The 18434-nt window shown below is 34.4% G+C and overlaps 1 protein-coding gene across 5 annotated transcripts in view; it reads left to right on the top strand.

Annotated features, from left to right (window-relative positions):
• The window catches only part of Stat92E (Signal transducer and transcription activator Stat92E), a 477065-nt gene that overhangs the window by 24680 nt on the left and 433951 nt on the right, over positions 1 to 18434 (top strand). The window contains exon 2 of one of the 5 annotated variants that reach the window (XM_090412267.1): positions 5941 to 6119. The exons of the other annotated variants lie outside the window; for them this stretch is intronic. The gene's annotated coding sequence lies outside the window, so the exon portion shown is untranslated. The remainder of the gene's footprint in view (positions 1 to 5940; positions 6120 to 18434) is intronic. 5 annotated transcript variants of the gene reach the window in all.

Raw genomic sequence — 18434 nt, 5'->3', positions numbered from 1 at the left:
AAAGGTTGCCAAAACAGCACATCGGATTATGTCCTGTTGAAGAACATCTTTCAAGGGTATAAGGAGATTGTTATTCATTATTATTCCTCTTTTATAAGAGTTTAATAAGGCCACATTTGAAATTCTGCATGTAAATCTGGTTGCTTGGATTCCATGGGATAAAGAATTAGTGGAGATGATCTAATATTCAGTATCATATTCCTGTCCACCTAGTCCTGAATTCTGTCTTTTATCAACGTCTCCAGTATCTTAACCGCCACCACCACTAAAGGATACTGATTGGCCTATTACTTATGTGATCAAGATTGTGCTGATTTTATGGAATGCTCCTTTTGAGAATAGATTGAAGGTCTGCTGACTTCAGAAACTAGCTGATAGCAAATAAGGGGGAACATGATAAAAGTATATAAGTTACTGAGTTTATAGGATTAACACTGAAAACGTTTTTTCGTACGTGACAGGAAGGGAGAGAACAGGGGTGGTCACTCCTGGAAATTGTATAAGTGTACTCAAGCAAGGGTGTCAGGACTATTGCTTGGAGGATGGAGAATAGGTTCCCGGTTGTGGTTTTTGAACCTTTCATCAATTGATGAGTTTAAGGAGAGGTAACAGGTACTATGTACGAATGATAATGGGTCTTGTTATTTTATATCATTCTTCATCTCTGCAAAGAGATTGTTTTACACCGAGTGTTAAGTAATTACATAAGAGTTCATTCCGATTGGTGCAATAACTTTTAACTCTATTTCTTTTAGAATCCATAAAATTATTGACTCGACACCAAATACAAAAATATACACATTTAATGAAACTGAAAATGAATAAAATTAAATAACTGGATCCAAGGCCTTCAAAATAAGTCTACACTTTAAATATCTCCTTATCTTAAAAGAATATAATCATTCACTCTGACCTTTTCTATAACTGGTTTAACATAAATCATGTCTACAAGACTAAATCTGATGATCATTTGTTTTGTGTAAACAGTCTTGTAGACTGTTTACACAAAACAAATGATCATCAGAGTCAGTTTTCTTGTTAGGCCATTTCCTGAAAACAGAACTATCTCTTCACTTTCATGGGATCCTTTTTTTTTTAATTCTTATTTAGCATATGATTTTTTCAATCATTCCTCCTATTTCACTGGATTATAAATATTATTACCTCTCACAGTTCAATTTGACGCACAAATTACCACTTTTTGTACCAGAAAAAGAAGTTTCTTCTACTACTTCATAAATAACATATCTAAGTAAAGCTCTTCATGTTAAGCCAATTTACAGTTTCTGATTTCACTAAATTCCATCACTTTTTCCAATAAAAAAATAAATAACATCCTTAAGACAGAAGACAACTTTTCATTCAGTGTTTCCTCGAACATTGAATAAGAACGTCATCTCCAATATCTTCTTTTATTTACTTAACACTTGTTGACAGTGTCAACTCTTCCATTTTCTGAAATTTCTTTATTTTTTCATCTATATCTTTATCTTTTAGATATGTTATTATGCAGCCTAAATAATTAAACTGTGTCACTTGTATGTCTTCTATTGTATTAATAAATCTCTCCCAATTATCTTGGCCAGCTTTCTGTAATATGGTATTAGCTATATTTCTTCTGTTTCCTTTGTATCTTTTTGAAGGAGTGATTTGTATTCCATCTGTTTTTCTATTACATTTTCTATATCTGTGTTCCAGATTTTTAATGTTTTTCTTTTTAAAATTTATTTTTATTATTTCCAAGTACTTAAGAGCCTGCTTTATGGATCATCTTTATTAAAGTTTTCCATTCTTCTTCTTTATCTTCACTGATTTGGGCTTCTTTTAGATAATCTGTTAATCATGATTGATATAGCATTCTAATGCTTTCTTCTTGTAATAGATATATTTTGTATACTTGTTCTGTTGTTGTTATGTTCCATCAAGTCGAAAACGACTCGATGGAACAACGGACAAGATAATCCAATTTAGCTTGCTTAGGGCGCACCTTTAAGACTCTAGGACCTACTCCATTTGCCTTTCTTCAATCTTATTTGTTTAGTGTTAGTGCCCGCATGCACATATCATTGTTTTGTGATCCTTGAAGATGGCAATGTAATATTGCCAAAATATAGGAAGGTATTGATTAAAGTTTTTAATTAATATTCTAGTATATGTTGTCATTTCCTGAAAAATTAAAAGCTATGTATAACCAATTATCAGTTTATCTTCAAGAAGCTGAGAAGTGGTGTATACTTCCCAAAATGATTGCTTGGACAGATCTCACATTTTTTACATCATGTTGGAAGCTTAATGGATTTTTTACAACACTTAAAAAGAATTAAAATAGAATTTAATACTTCCTATATTTCGTCCTAGTCACTAGGACATCTATGGGGATTACAAAAACAATTAATGTAACATATACACAAATAACAAACAATACTAAGCCCAACCATGTGGGTGACACTAAAGTCCTATCTAGGTAGAGCGCCCTCTAAGGGCAGTAGTAGGTGGCCTGGAATGTAAGGTGGGACCTCTGGTGATGAGTGTTTCCCAAATCTTCGGAAGTTTAATGCAACCGTATTTATTGAGATTTGGTTGGTTTTTGAGAGCTGCTGCTGCTTCTAAGAAAAGTCTCTCTTTCTTGAATTTGCTGTGGTGGAGCATGGTGGTTTTCTTCCATGATACTCTGTGGGTGGTGTCCAAAACATGGTCAGCCAAGCCTGAATGGCCATAGTTGTGTTTGAAGATGTAAGACTTGTGTTCCTCTAGATGGATGGATGCTGATCTGCCTGTCTGTCCAAAGTACGCCAGCTTACAGGAACAGGGTACTTTGTAAACTCCAGGCAGAGAGAGAGGAGGGAGCTGATCTTTTGTAGAACGGATAAGGGTAGCAAGTTTGCGGTGGGGCTTATATGCTGTGTGTAGGTTGTACTGTTTTAGTATCTTGGCTATTTTTTCGGATGTACCACGGATGTAGGGTATGGTGATGGCATTTTTAAATTCTTGTTGATGGGGAATGGGGGAGGAGCTGATTATTTTTTTGATACTGTGATCGCTGTAGCCATTGGAGAGGAAAGTGCTGTGTATGTGGTTAAGCTCAGTAGTGAGGGCGGTTCCACTGGAACAAAGATTGTGGGCTCTCTTGGTAAGAGTTTTAATAATGCCATATTGTTGAGCAGGGTGGTGGTGGCAGCGTTTGTGGATGTATCTGCCTGTGTGCGTGGGTTTTCTATATACCGTGAAGGAAAGCGTACCGTTAGGGAGGCGTGTGACTAAGGTGTCTAGGAAGGGTAAACAATTGTTCTTTTCCTTTTCCATAGTGAACTGGATTCTTGGATGTAGACTATTGAGATGACTGAGGAAGGAGTCTAACGTGTCTGGGCCATGAGGCCAAATAGAGAACACATCATCTACATATCTTAGCCAGATAGAAGGTTTGAGTGGGGCTGAGTCTATGGCTCGTTTTTCGAAATCGTCCATATAGAAATTGGCAAGGGGGGGTGAGAGGGGGGAACCCATGGCAGTTCCCTCTATCTGCTTTTAGATTTTGTTGTTCCAAGAGAAATACCCAGAGTTAACGGCAAAGGAAAAGAGATCTAAGATGTCAGAGGGAAAACGTCCCCCCCCAATATACGGTTTACCAAAAATCCACAAACCCAATTCCCCACTCAGGCCTATAGTAGATGCCACCAATGCACCTTGCTATAGACTATCTAAACAGCTGGCCAACTCTCTGATCCCCCTCACCGGAAGGTCCCCTTCCTATATAAAAAACTCGACCCACTTTAAAGCCCTCACAGAAAATTTAACCTTGAATAAGACAGACATATTGGTAAGCTTTGATATCTCCTCTTTGTTTACCAATATTCCCTTAATTGACACCTTTTCTCTCTTAGAAAACGTTTTTCCCTTTGACATCTTAGATCTCTTTTCCTTTGCCATTAACTCTGGGTATTTCTCTTGGAACAACAAAATCTACAAGCAGATAGAGGGAACTGCCATGGGTTCCCCCCTCTCACCCCCCCCCCCCCCTTGCCAATTTCTATATGGAAGATTTCGAAAAACGAGCCATAGACTCAGCCCCACTCAAACCTTCTATCTGGCTAAGATATGTAGATGATGTGTTCTCTATTTGGCCTCATGGCCCAGACACGTTAGACTCCTTCCTCAGTCATCTCAATAGTCTACATCCAAGAATCCAGTTCACTATGGAAAAGGAAAAGAACAATTGTTTACCCTTCCTAGACACCTTAGTCACACGCCTCCCCAACGGTACGCTTTCCTTCACGGTATATAGAAAACCCACGCACACAGGCAGATACATCCACAAACGCTCCCACCACCACCCTGCTCAACAATATGGCATCATTAAAACTCTTACCAAGAGAGCCCACAATCTTTGTTCCAGTGGAACCGCCCTCACTACTGAGCTTAACCACATACACAGCACTTTCCTCTCCAATGGCTACAGCGATCACAGTATCAAAAAAATAATCAACTCCTCCCCCATTCCCCGTCCTTCTCGTCAACAAGAATTTAAAAATGCCATCACCATACCCTACATCCGTGGCACATCCGAAAAAATAGCCAAGATACTAAAACAGTACAACCTACACACAGCATATAAGCCCCACCGCAAACTTGCTACCCTTATCCGTTCTACAAAAGATCAGCTCCCTCCTCTCTCTCTCTCTGCCTGGAGTTTACAAAGTACCCTGTTCCTGTAAGCTGGCGTACTTTGGACAGACAGGCAGATCAGCATCCATCTGTCTAGAGGAACACACAACTATTGCCATTCAGGCTTGGCTGACCATGTTTTGGACACCACCCACAGAGTATCATGGAAGAAAACCACCATGCTCCACCAAAGCAAATTCAAGAAAGAGAGACTTTTCTTAGAAGCAGCAGCAGCAGCTCTCAAAAACCAACCAAATCTCAATAAATACGGTTGCATTAAACTTCCGAAGATTTGGGAAACACTCATCACCAGAGGTCCCACCTTACATTCCAGGCCACCTACTACTGCCCTTAGAGGGCGCTCTACCTAGATAGGACTTTAGTGTCACCCACATGGTTGGGCTTAGTATTGTTTGTTATTTGTGTATATGTTACATTAATTGTTTTTGTAATCCCCGTAGATGTCCTAGTGACTAGGACGAAATATAGGAAGTATTAAATTCTATTTTAATTCTTTTTGAGTGTTGTAAAAAATCCATTAAGCCTCCAACATGATGTCCTCACAGCACTTAAGCCTCTACACATGTATTTTTTACATCAAATAATCGCCAGTAAAGATTGGTAGAGCCTCTGTACTAATGGCTCACTCAAAAAGTTAAGTAAGTTTGAGCGCATTAGTAGTTGGAAGGGGTTGAATCGTTCGATGCTGTTAGCACACTCTCCCTCGATGAGTCTTTGGACTCCTTGTAGGTGTCACAAAATAATAAATAATAATAATAAAATAAGGAAACTCACCCAGATATTCACTTTTGTTAAATCCCAGGTAATTGGGATCAGCTATAAGAAGACTGTAGTCAGTTTGGTAATTACTGCAGTCACTATTTTAGCATTTTCTGATCTCTTTGTGAAAATGTATCTATTTTAAATCAGTATAATCAATTCTTTACTTCTCCCCACTCCCCCTCCTCTGTTGTTACATTGTAAATTTGGACTTGGTTTATTATAGCTTTGGCTACCAATAAATGTGCATTAAAAATCAATCCTAATAACAACAAACAACATTCAAATGCTGAGTGCTCCTGTTCATCACGGAATTTCCCCATTTTAGATCATTTTCAGTTTTTGTGGATATCCAGGTAGTTCAATTAGCTTTGTACTACATATCGGAATTATCTCGTTTCAGGCCATTTTCACTATAGATAGCCAGATAGCTTTTTATTATCTATATCATGCATTATCTTCTATTAACACCTCAAATTCTTATAACTTTCTTATTAGGGAAATCTGAAAGACAGTATATCAGAAGTAATTTTTACATTGAAGTTGAAGGGAAAATATCTAGCAAGTCATCTTGAAAATCATAATTGAAGAATTTAGATGTGTCTGTCAGCTGTTTGGGGTGTGATGAAGGTTTGAAAGCCAGAGACCACCACTCTTAGTACCATCTTTCCACTAAGGCAAGTAACATCAGTTTAAGTATATAATGCATTACTTGGCAAACATGTCAGTCTGCTACCAAATAGAAATTTATTGTCAGCTGTGTGCTAAGTAATTTATTAACCAGTCTGTAGTTGAATACCAAGTCAGTAAAAAGAGAGAAAGTCAGTAAGTTACAAATAGTTAAAAATAATAAAACAAGTGAAATATGAACCACAGAAAAATATTTTTCATTGCTTTATCAATCCAAAACCAGCAGCATACAGTTCTTTTGTCTGTTGTCTCAACCAACTCCACACCTCATTTTCAACCTCCTGATCATCAGCAAAATGTTTGCCACCAGGATGCTGTTTCAATGGGCCAAACAGGTAAAAGTCACTTGGGGATGAGTTGGGGTCATAAGGTGTTGAATGACTTCCAAATGAAGTTCTTGAATTTTCTTCAGGATTCCTGTAGCTGTATGAGGTCTTGCATTGTCATGCAACAGCAGTAATCGTGTCAGTAGGCCTGCTTTTTGGTGAATTGTATCCCAAAGCGTAATAAAATTTCACAATACAATGTGCATTCACATTTTCACCATGCTACTTAAAATGAGCCAGCATTACTTTCTGGGAATTCCAAAAGACCATAAGCTTTCCCACTGATGGTATAACCTTGAACTTTGTGCTTGCTGATGAAGTAGGATGTTTCCGTTGCATTGAAGCATTCTTTGATTCAGGCTGGTAGTGGTGATTCATTGCCTGTAAAAATCCTGTTTAACATGTCTTCTTCTTCTTCACCAGCATAGCAAAAGAGATGTTGCAAGCCAGATCCATTTGATTAATTTTGTGTTGATGGCTCACTTTTCTGTGCACCCTACATGCACATGTTCCAAAAATATAAGCTATCATACATTATGCTGTAGGCTATCTGCCTACCATCTCAGATCATCTGTTCTACCCATCTCACAGTAGCTTCTGTTACAATCTCAACAGGTGAACAGATCACTTACACTTCATTGTGAAGTGTAGGTGTCCCTGCGAAAATTTTTGGACCTAGTTGTGAATGGCTACATGTGATAAACACTTCACCATAAACAGGATATGTCTCTTTTTTGAATGTCCTTTTGCCTACAAAAAAAAAAAAAAAAAAAAAAAAAAAAAAAAAAAAAAAAAATGCAATAGTTGTGCACTCCTTAAGCAGTCGCCATTTTAGACTGCTGAAAACAACTACATGTATATTGCGTCATCCTGTGCTGTGCTACCTAGTAATGCATACCGAAAACCATTCACTTCCATTTCATTTGTTCTGCTTTTGTTTATAAGCACTTTTATAAGTAAGTGCTTATAAAACGAAATAATTTGCCAGAAAAAAGGCAGCTGAAGAGATTGAGATGATATAAATAAATTCAGACTAATATTGCTTTTAACTATAATAATTTAGCATTTTGCTGAAAGCCATCAAATATGCAACATTGAGGTCACTGCTGCATCTTTGTTGGATGAAGAAGAGGTACTAAAGTCATTGTACAAACTAAATAAGAATTTGCCAATAGGACTAATGGGATATCAGCACTGATAAGTTAAAGATGCCAAGAAATACAGGGTGTTCGGGATAAATTTGACATATTTATAATTAATTATATTTTTCCGTAAGTTACATGTATTAACACACACTTCTCTTCATTTAAAAGTTTGGACCCTTCTTCATTCATATACAAGATGTCAGAAAGGATGGATAGCTGGAACCCACCTGAATCATGGAAGATAATAACTTGTATCATGATGATTCGTGCCCACCATCAAAATAAGGATATTACGACTGCTGCCCAATGCTCCCTGAATACAGTAAAAACAATCAGGCATGAACTAGAGACTTGCAATGGTGACTACGAGGATGTAGCAAGAAGAAAGATCCCTAGCAGACGATCTGATTGCGTTCGTACAGCAGAATTCCTCGCAGATCTGCAGGAACAGGTGTTGAAGAACCCTGGCATTGGAATTCGGGCTTTGTTCGTGGAGTTGCTAACTGTAGTCAAGCCCTGGATAACAAGGGTAGCCAATGGTAGGCCGTATGTATGGCAGCAGGATTCGGCCCCTTGCCACACCTCTGGGAAAAGTCAAAAATGGTTGTCTGAAAATTTCTACGACTTCACCAGTCCAAATGTTTGGCCTCCAAACTCCCCAGACCTTAACCCCATGGATTATTTTGTATGGGGCGCAGTTGAAAAAGACACCAATCACACTTCCAGTAATACAAAAGCCCAGTTAATGGATAAAATTAAAACAGTTTTTGCGGCCCTTCCCAGGGAGACTGTAGCATCAGCTTGTTCGAGGTTCCGAAGCAGAATTGAAGCTGTGATCGATGCTAATGGTGGTTATTTTGAGTAAATCTTGTTGATAGTATTGTAATTAACTCTGCCTGTAATGTTTTTTTGTCAATTCATTAAATTTAATAGATACAAAGAAGATTTTCTTTTTCCTTACGAAACTGTCAAATTTATCCCGAACACCCTGTATATACTTGGTTGATCCTTTATCCTTATGGGTATGTATAATGCTATGGATTATGGGAAGGGTCACTAGCTAGACCGTTTTCGACCTTTATTGAGGTCTCTTCTGTGGGAGCCTGACCCAGATGTGATACCAAGATTGAAGAACTTCCAACAACTATCTGTAATTATTATTAAATTACTCTGGATTAGAGATAGTTGTTTGAAGTTTTTCCACTTGGTTATACTATAAGTTAAAGATGCCAAGAAATTATATACTTGGTTTAATCCTTTATCCAAGTGTAAGCAAACAAAAGTTGTGCCTGAAATATTTTCAGGACTGGGGCAAACTTCCAACAACTATCTCTAATCCATAGTATTTTAATAATAAGGTGTGACACCTTTTGGCTACTTGTATATGAAAATATGACTTTTGCATTATCCAACCTTAGTATCACTTCTGGGTCTGCTCCCACTGATGAGACCTCAATAAAGATCGAAGTCAGTCTGGGTAGTGACCCTTCCAGTAATGCATAGCATTATACATACCTGTAAGGATATGTGCTTTGTGTTATGGGATACCAAGGCAAGTGATGTGAAGTCATTAGCTTCTTTATACGCGTCGCCCCAATCCTGAAAATACTTCAGGTGCAAACTTTGTTTGCTTACACTTGGATAAAAGATTAAACAAAGTATATAATTTCTTGGCGTCTTTAACTTATAGTATAATGAAGTGGAAAAACTTCCAACAACTATCAGCACTGATGCTAAAAGAATTTGGCTGAACTGGCTATTCCTTTGACCAGGCTATGCAATTTGGGTCTCAGAACAATGAAGATTCCATAGGAATGGAAAGAATGTTTGACAATCCCTATTGCTCAAGACTGGTGCAAAGACTGAGGTATCCAACTATTGATCTATTAGTACCTCTGGAGTAATGGCAAAGATTTTGGAAAAGTTGGTTAGGGCTCATAATCAGAAATGGATTTACAGAGAAACTATTTCGCACTGAATTGCATGGGTTTACTAAGGGAAGGTCATGTTTGAGCAACTTGCTCACGTTCTATAATAATGTTACCATTGAGTTAGACAAGGGAATGGATACACCATGATACTTTTGGATTTGTTAGGGCTTTTGACAGAATACAGCATGGAAGACTGTTGCATAAATTAAAGAATATTGCATTAGATTATATAGGTGTGTATAAGAGGATGGCTGACTGAATGACGGATATCAAAAAGTGGTATATGGAGAATGCAAGTTTGCAAGGTTTAAGGAAATTGGTGGTGTACCACAATGATTAGTGCTTCATTCATTGTTATTCAATCTATACATTAATGTCATTGAGAAGGATTTGACAGGAGACATATGACTGTTTGCTGATAATGCAAAGATAGACAGGGTAATCAGGAATGTGGCTGATATGCAGTACTTGCAGAATGATTTGAATAGACTGGAATTGTGAGCATGGGAAAATGGATGTCAGTAAATGTAAAGTCATGCACTTGGTATGATTGGATATCCAATGTCGTATTATATTGGTGGGATTATACCAAAAGAAACTAATGAGTCTAGGGAGCTTGGGGTGTTAGTAGATAGGAAGTTGAAGTTTAGGGTATATGTAGCAAATATTGCAAATACAACTCAAAAGATAATTGCAATGCTGAAATGAACCTTAACATGTAAAGATAAGGAAGTCATTTTGCCTTTTTAAGACAAATTTATAGTTGAAGATATATTTTGAACTTATAATTTCATTTTATTTTAAAACAGACAATTTTTGGATATTGACAAGAAATGGTATTTTTTTTAAGTATCAGGTGCACTTTGCAAATTGTATAAATACCAAGGGCATGTTTTCTAAGCACAAAACGAATCTAATAAGATTTATTATGTCTATCTCTCTGTCTACTCTAGGCATGAAGTTAGACAGATAGACAGACATGATATAAGGATAAAGATATAAAAAAATTAAGCCTATTTGTGCAAAAAGTATTAACCAAAAACCAATTTGTAGAAAAAAAGCTAAAGCTAATTATTTTTAGCAATTTATTGTTTTTTTTGTGCACATCTTTTGCACATTCATTTGTTTGATTCTGAGGCGCCAAGCAAAATCAGAACAGACTCAAAAGTTTCATTAAGGTAAATAATGTTTATCTTGTTTTTATATTAAATCAATATTCATGTCTATATTAACATATTCCTACAGGGTATAATTGCAATGCTTTTTATAAGGGTTTTTAGAGTTGTATGGTGCATCTCAACTCACACGTGAAAAAATTGGCATATGGAATATAAAAGGTTGGTCACCCCTGGTCCACTCTCTATATGCAAGTTATTCTCAGACTAGCTAGGAATTCCATTTTGATGGAAATCTGGTATTTGGCATTGTTTAAAAAAATTGCTGACGTATCTCAACTTTTATTTCAGTCAGATCATTTGCCCAAAGAGGAACATGAAAATTATATTTTCTAATAGCTGATCTCATACAGGTGGTGTAGCAGGGTTTTTTCCCCCCAGAAACTCAGGTTTTTCATCCAAAATATTTGGTATGAAAATCAGCAGTAAAAAGCAAAGGACTGAAATTAGGAGATCTTTGAAAACATGAGATTCTTTCTGAATGGGGAATTTATGAAACAGTGAAATTAACTGTTCAGCTATTTAGGCACAATTTACTTTACTGAATATGGCAAATGAAATATGGAAATACAACAGAATTAAGTAGAGAAGATATGGTAGTGAATCAGTTGAATAATTTTATATGGAATAAAAGAGAAATTAGCCAGAACACCAAAATAGGAAGTATACACAACAGTGTTCAAACCAGTTTTAAGTTATCGGTCCGAGAGCTGGTTTAGAAATAAAACACTTGATCAAAGATCAGAGAGTTAGCAAAGCAGGTGTTTGATATTAATATGGGAGGAAGGAAAAATAACCACAGGAAGATCTAGAGTTAGGAGACAGAAATATAAGATCTGACAATATTGGATATTTTTGATGCTACATCTGTGTGTCCAAGGTGTCAGACATGAATTTGTTTTGCTCCTGCCTTTCCTATCTTTCTCTCTGTTTGTCCTTAAGAAAGGGCTTGTTTTTATGTAGTCCATTTCTCCTTTCTGAGAGTTGTCTTTTCATATAACTTGTGTGTGTGTGTAAAGTTATTTACGAAAGTGTTCTGTTTATGGTATAATGTTGAATAATGTTAATAATCAGTTGGACTAAACTAGTCCAACTTCATTGGCATAGTTCCTTTCTTGTCTCTTATGCTTACTGGACTCCTTACCTGTGGCAATCACCAGGAAAGGATTATCTACCATGGCAACTGGAACAGACCTACATGCAGTGGTTTGCTATAAGGGGCTCACGCGAGCCCTTTGTTAAATTTTCCCCAAATTTGCGAGCCCCTTGTTCTTCTTTACTTTTTATTAAAAAAAAAACAAAAAAACATAATTTTTTGAAATATATTAAGCCACAAACTTGTTCGGTAACCTAGCAAAAATTAGTCTATTCGGCAGTGTATAGATTATTTGGAATTATTGTTTCAACTTCTCTATAATGAAAGTTTGAAAATAAATATGCAATCGTATGGTTAAACCACTAGACAATCAGATGTTCATAAAACTGTCATCAGTGGGTTGTTCCACTGGACATTAGTTCTGTGTTCGTCAAGACACTGATGTATAATAGTTGTTTGTGTTTAAAATTTTAAAATAATAATAAATTTAAAAACTGTAGATTCAACATATTTTATTTTTATAATTGTGAAAGTATTTTTACCGGTGAAACATGAAAACACAGTGAAATTTATTATATTAAATTTTTTTGGGAAAAAAAATAATGAAAAGTGATTCTGCTGATTCTACTGCTGTTGAAAATGAAGTTTGAAGATAATACACACATTGTGTATTATCTTCAATGATGATTCAATGATGCAACAAGTTGGAGGAGAAAAAGAAAATAATTTACCTGATTGCTGGAACGAGAAGCAAGCATCGCATTTCTAAACGCAGTGTATATAAGTGGTTTGAAGTTAAAAATGGTAAATTAGGATGTAATGTTTTTGCTCAAAATATAAAAACTTAAGTGTTGAAGGAGAAAAAGTTGTTTTATCATCAAAGGAATGGGTAGAAATGAAACCGAATGGAAACACTACAGACTCAAGAACAGCATGTTTGTGTAAAAAGTTATCCAAACATAATGAATCATTTGCTCATAATAAAATCATAAAAATAAATGAAGAATGTAGCAAATCTATATTACTAACGTGACCAATTTTTTTACAATGAAAAGGAGGACGAAAAAATTTAAGAAAAAAGTACAACGTAAATAAATGAAACATTTTATTAATTTAAACAAAAATACACTAATTATGCTTACATCCCTTTTAATTATTTAATTAAACGAGTATTTTTCCATTGAATGAATATTTTTTGTCAGTATATCATTTTCTAACAATATATTGGAAATTTCGGAGCAAGAAATATCCTTCATATTGAATTTTACGGTAAGTGCTGCAGCTAGAGTATCAACATTCAATCTTGATTTCTCACTTGTCCAAAAATCATTACCAATTGAAAAAACTCTTTCAACTGCTGCATTAGTTCCAGGGCAGCACAATAAATTCAACAAGAATAACTAAATTTTCATATGGAATGTGTTCATTTTTGAAATGGTTAAATATTTCCACCCATCTTTTATCAATTTCAACATGTTGATTTTCCCATTGTTCTAATTTATCAGAATTTAAATATACATTCAGTCTTCTAATTTCTTCAATTGTCATCGATTTTAATATCAGGCATTTCTTTCGATAAAAACTCGACACAATTTTCAATATCTGCCCAATTTATTTGCGATGAAGTCAAAAAACACCATTGAAAACTGTTCTTTCCTGTGATATTTGTTTCAGACTATTCTTCGACATATTGGAAACATGTTTGGTAAAAATTCTGCACTTCTTTGGTAAACTTTTCAGTTATGCCTGGATTTGATTCCTCTAAGTTTGACAATTTTCTTTTTATTATTAAAGGAATAAATTTTTCTTCAAATCGTGATTTATATTGAAGGACAAAATCGTTCAAAATAAGACTAACTTCTGTAGCTGAAATATGTTCACCTTCAATCTTTTGAATCGTTTTGTGGAAAATAGATGCCTGATTATGTACAAAATACATTAATATCTCTGATAATTCATAATTGAAAAAAGATTCCAGAATTTTTGGACATTTGTCTAAACTTAAAAAATATGAACGGAGAGGCTCAAATAATTGTAAAACACGCTCTATAGCAGGTGTTAGAGCGAGCCATCTAACTTTTGAATATCCTAAAATTTTTTTGTATTCAACATTTGCGTCTTCACAAAATTGTTTTAAAGTAGCCACACGAACAGTAAAACGACTAAAATACAAATAAATTGTCGTTATTATTATTTCTACATCAATTGGCATGGCACATGATGCTGTGTTGATTGCATTTGACAAAATATGTGCATTACAACTTATTCCTAGTATTTTCTTTTGGAGTAAATCTTGTAATTTTACATAGACATTATTCACTCCTTTGCGTCTTCGCCCACCAAAATTTGTGTTTGTATTATCAGCTGTTAGTGCAACAACTTTAGATTTCAAATTGTTTTCATTTATTACTCTGCATAGGTGGTTTGACAAAATTTCAGCAGTTTCGCCCTCAATGGATTCTAAATTTAAAATTTTTACTTGAATGCCCTTAGTAACATAATACCTTACTAGTATTGGATACAATTTGGTTTCATTATGATTTGATGTATCAGATAAAACCGTTACAAATGCTGCATTTTTCAAGTCTTCTGCAAGTATTTTATCACAGTAATTTTTAAATACTGATTTAATAATAGCCTCACATTTTGTCCTGGCACATGAAAATTTAGCATTGTGAAAGTTTTTCAATAATTTAGTTGTACAATCGATACTACGAAAACTTTGATTGTGAATTATTGTATGAAATGCAAATGTTCCCTCCATTACAGCTAACTGTTTTTCATCTTCAGAATAATTAGAAGTTTTAAAAAAATAGGTTACTTTACTATTGGAAGCTGATGCATCTAATGATTGCTTATGTTTGTTGTTGTTCAAGTGTTTCGTTATAGCTGCTCTGCCTCCAACTGCAATACAAAATTCTCCTCTGCAAATATTGCAGAAAACAATGTTGTCTCTCTTTGATATGAGGAGTGGAAATTCCTTTTTCAATTGATCGTTGAAATGGCATTTCCTCTTTCTTGATTTTTCCATCCCTTAAATGAAATTAAAAATAAAATATAGAGCCACACGAACGATGCAAGCACATTATGAATAAATAAAATTAATAATTAAAACTAAAACTTTAATAACAAAAGCGATAAAGCTTTACTAAATCTATATTTAAATTATTTTACACTTGTGTTGAAAACAGGGGTGTATAAAATTGAATTAATGAATTAATAAAACGTGAATTGTACTTACCTGAGTATAATATTCACTGAGAAAGAAATAATTTTGTATTTCTGTTAGAAATAAACACGAAGTATAATATAGAGATAAAGTAAACAAAGTGAAGTGCGCAATGGTGCGAGACACGTGAAGTTCTCCTATGCCCTGCGCATGCGTTTCATAATCGTGTCTTTCCAAACTGTACCATCACATGACGCGTAACAGTTCGGCGCGGCATCTCTGATTAACAGAGATTAACAGATTAGTTTTAAAATATCGAAAAGGAGGGCAGGTAGGAGGACACTTTTCGAGAAAGGACAGAACCTACAAAAGAAGGACTGTCCTCCCTAAAGGAGGACGATTGGTCACCTTAATATTACCAAATTTAATTGGCAAACTAAATGAAAAAGAAATTTTGATAACTTCAAAAATGTTTAATTCTGTTTATAGTTTGGTGAAGAGAATCTGACCTACGTTTGATTTGCCAGATTTAATCGAGCTCCAAATTAAAAACGGTATTGTTCTAGGATTATCATTGCATTCTAGATTCTCATGAATTAAAATAGTTGAACATATTTCTAAACAAATAAAATTAGAAATATTCTCCAAAATAATAGAAAAAAAAATGCAAAATTTCTATAATAGCAGACGAATCGATAATATTGTCAATTCATCTGCTATTATAGAAAAAAAAAAGTGTTTTAATTATTCACATACAAGTTGAGCTCACTGAACCATGTATGATTTTTGTAGATCTTGCAGAACTAGAAAATACCACCGTGGAATGTATACATGCTACTTTAAATTCATATGGATTTTCTATTAACAATTTAAAAAATCATCTTATTGCAGTTTGTTCTGATGGAGCTAGTGTAATGCCAGAAAACAAATCAGGTGTTGCAATCAAACTTCTACAAAAATTTCTGAACATTGTGATTTGGCATTGCGTAGCTCATCGTTTACAATTAGCATTAGACGATTTGATAATAAACATTAAAGAAATAAATCATTTTGATATTTATGGATAAATTATATTCTTTTCATCATCAATCACCAAAATATCAGCGAGAATTAAATACGATTGCAAAAGACCTTGGTATCGAAATTTTAAAGATCGGCCGTGTGTTTGGACCACGATGGGCAGCTTGCAGTTTATGAATGGCTCTTGCTTTGTCGAGAAATTACCCAGCTTTATGCAAGCATTTTGCATCGAACGATAAATATAAGGACTTTTTAAACCGACTTCTCAATTTGAATTTTTAAAAGATCTAGCATTAATGATTTGATATCCTACAGGAATTATCATATCTGTCAGAAGCTCTACAAAGTCACATGATTAAGGAGTTAACTCCTTAATCATGCGAACAATTAATGCAATTAATGATTTTAAAAATTCTGTAGGTTCTTGTGAATCTAAAATTGATACCATGTTAAAATCAAAACAATTTGAAGGAATAGCAATTGAAAGCAAAATCAGATTTCACAAATTACTGCGAGAAACATTACTAAAATCTCTTATGTCTTTAAAGGATAAATTAATGCAGCAAAGAAATTTTAAACTTAAAAATGAAAATTATGAGGATTTGGAAGATGAAGAACTTAAAAACATTTAAATGTATGTTATCCTGAAACATGGAGTATGGAAGAAGTTACGTGTCCATGGTTAGAAGGAAAAAAAAATAAGATCTTTAAATTTTATTTTGAAATATGAAATTAAAATGAATGATTTTAGAGATTTAGTGGAAATGGCTTTGACTGGAAAGTTACAAAATGAAATTCCCAGTATGGCAAAAAAAAGCAAAGCGATTATGGCAACAATTGCAGTTTGCAGCGCTGAAGCCGAAAGAGCATTTAGTGTGATGAATAACATCATAACAACGAAGAGATCTTCTCTCACTATAACGTATTTCGGATTTAATGACAATATGTATAAATGGAAAACCCTTGAATCAATTTAATCCGAATCCCTATGTCAAATCTTTTCTAGAAAATCATCGCTCGGCTATTGATTCTCCTAAAAGAACACAAGACGTGAAGGAGGAAATTAGGTGTGGCAACTGTTGTCATAAGTATTTCCTTAAAATATTTGTTTGTTAATGTTAACCTGTAAAGGAGAGAGTTTTTTCTGGATAAATGTGCACCAGACTGAATTTTTTTTTTTTTTTTATGTAAAATCGTCTCATAGTTTTGAAAGTGATTTTATTAAATAAAATATTACAGTTACTGTAACTACCATTTTACAAATAAGAATTCACTTTTGTTAGTCTCATATAAATAAATAGGACTATAAAATAATGCCCCTTGATTGGTACTGTTGATTATCACTTGAAGTATAAAAACAAAAGAGAAATATAACGTATTTCAATATTATTGTGTTTAGATAATATTTATTTATTATTTATAGATTGTAATAAAAACTTCTATCGCAAACAAAACAAATTTCTTTTGTTCATAAACATCCCGTGAATATCCATTAGTGTTCACAAACATCCTGCTGTGGGAATGGATGTTTGTGATTGTCTCTGGAAATACTAGTGGTGGTAGTCGGCGATAGATGCTGTTGGTGTAGTTTTTTTTTTTTTTTTTTTGCTCAACGATGCGAGCCCTTTGTTAAAATTTCCATAGCTGACCACTGCCTACATGACTATTGAAGCAGTGAATCAAAGACCACTACCACTTCTCACTCAGAAGGAAAGTAATGGCTGATGCAGAATACAGGTTAGTGAATTTTGTCTAATGTCAATATAGTAGTTGGAGGAAGCAGTCTATCTTCCCTGAAAACACTGCTTGCACACAAATGCTGCATCATCAATAATAGAATAATTAACACTTCTAAAAACACCTCTGCCAACTGTGTCTCTTGCAAATATAGGACTGTGATATTTATCACCACTGTAATTTTAATTTAAGAATCACAAGAGAAAACCAGCACCCATCCAACACTGAGTCAGAGAAATACCTCAAACAAAGCTTCTGTAGGAAGCTATACATTTGACTTTTAAATACAAAATTAATGATGGAAAATCTCACATAAAAAGATTTTTTTAATAGTATAATTTTTGCCTGTGTGTCACAAGCATCTTCAGTACATGTTAAGCTCAAATTAAACAATAACTGACAATTCCAAAAAGCGCCATCTAAGTAGCTAGTGTAAGATAACTAAAAAGGTCAATAAAATTTCTTAACAAAAAAAAAAAAACTATATATACAATAAAAAGTTAGGAAAGATTAGCTGATTTGTACTTAATTATTTTTCTGAGAGTTGTCTTTTCATATAACTGTGCGTGTGTGTAAAGTGATTTACGAAAGTGTTCTGTTTATGGTATAATGTTAATAATCAGTTGGACTAGTTTAGTCCAGCTGATTATTTTACTTTCCTAACTTCTTATTGTATATATAGTTTTTTTTTTTTTTTTTTAGG

This window comes from Typopeltis vanoorti, chromosome 22, assembly GCF_054136105.1.
Source record: "Typopeltis vanoorti isolate ZY-2024b chromosome 22, IOZ_Tvanoo_1.0, whole genome shotgun sequence".
NCBI lineage: Eukaryota > Metazoa > Arthropoda > Arachnida > Uropygi > Thelyphonidae > Typopeltis > Typopeltis vanoorti.
Note: the sequence above shows the minus strand (reverse complement) of the source record. Positions and strands in the feature narration are given on the sequence as shown.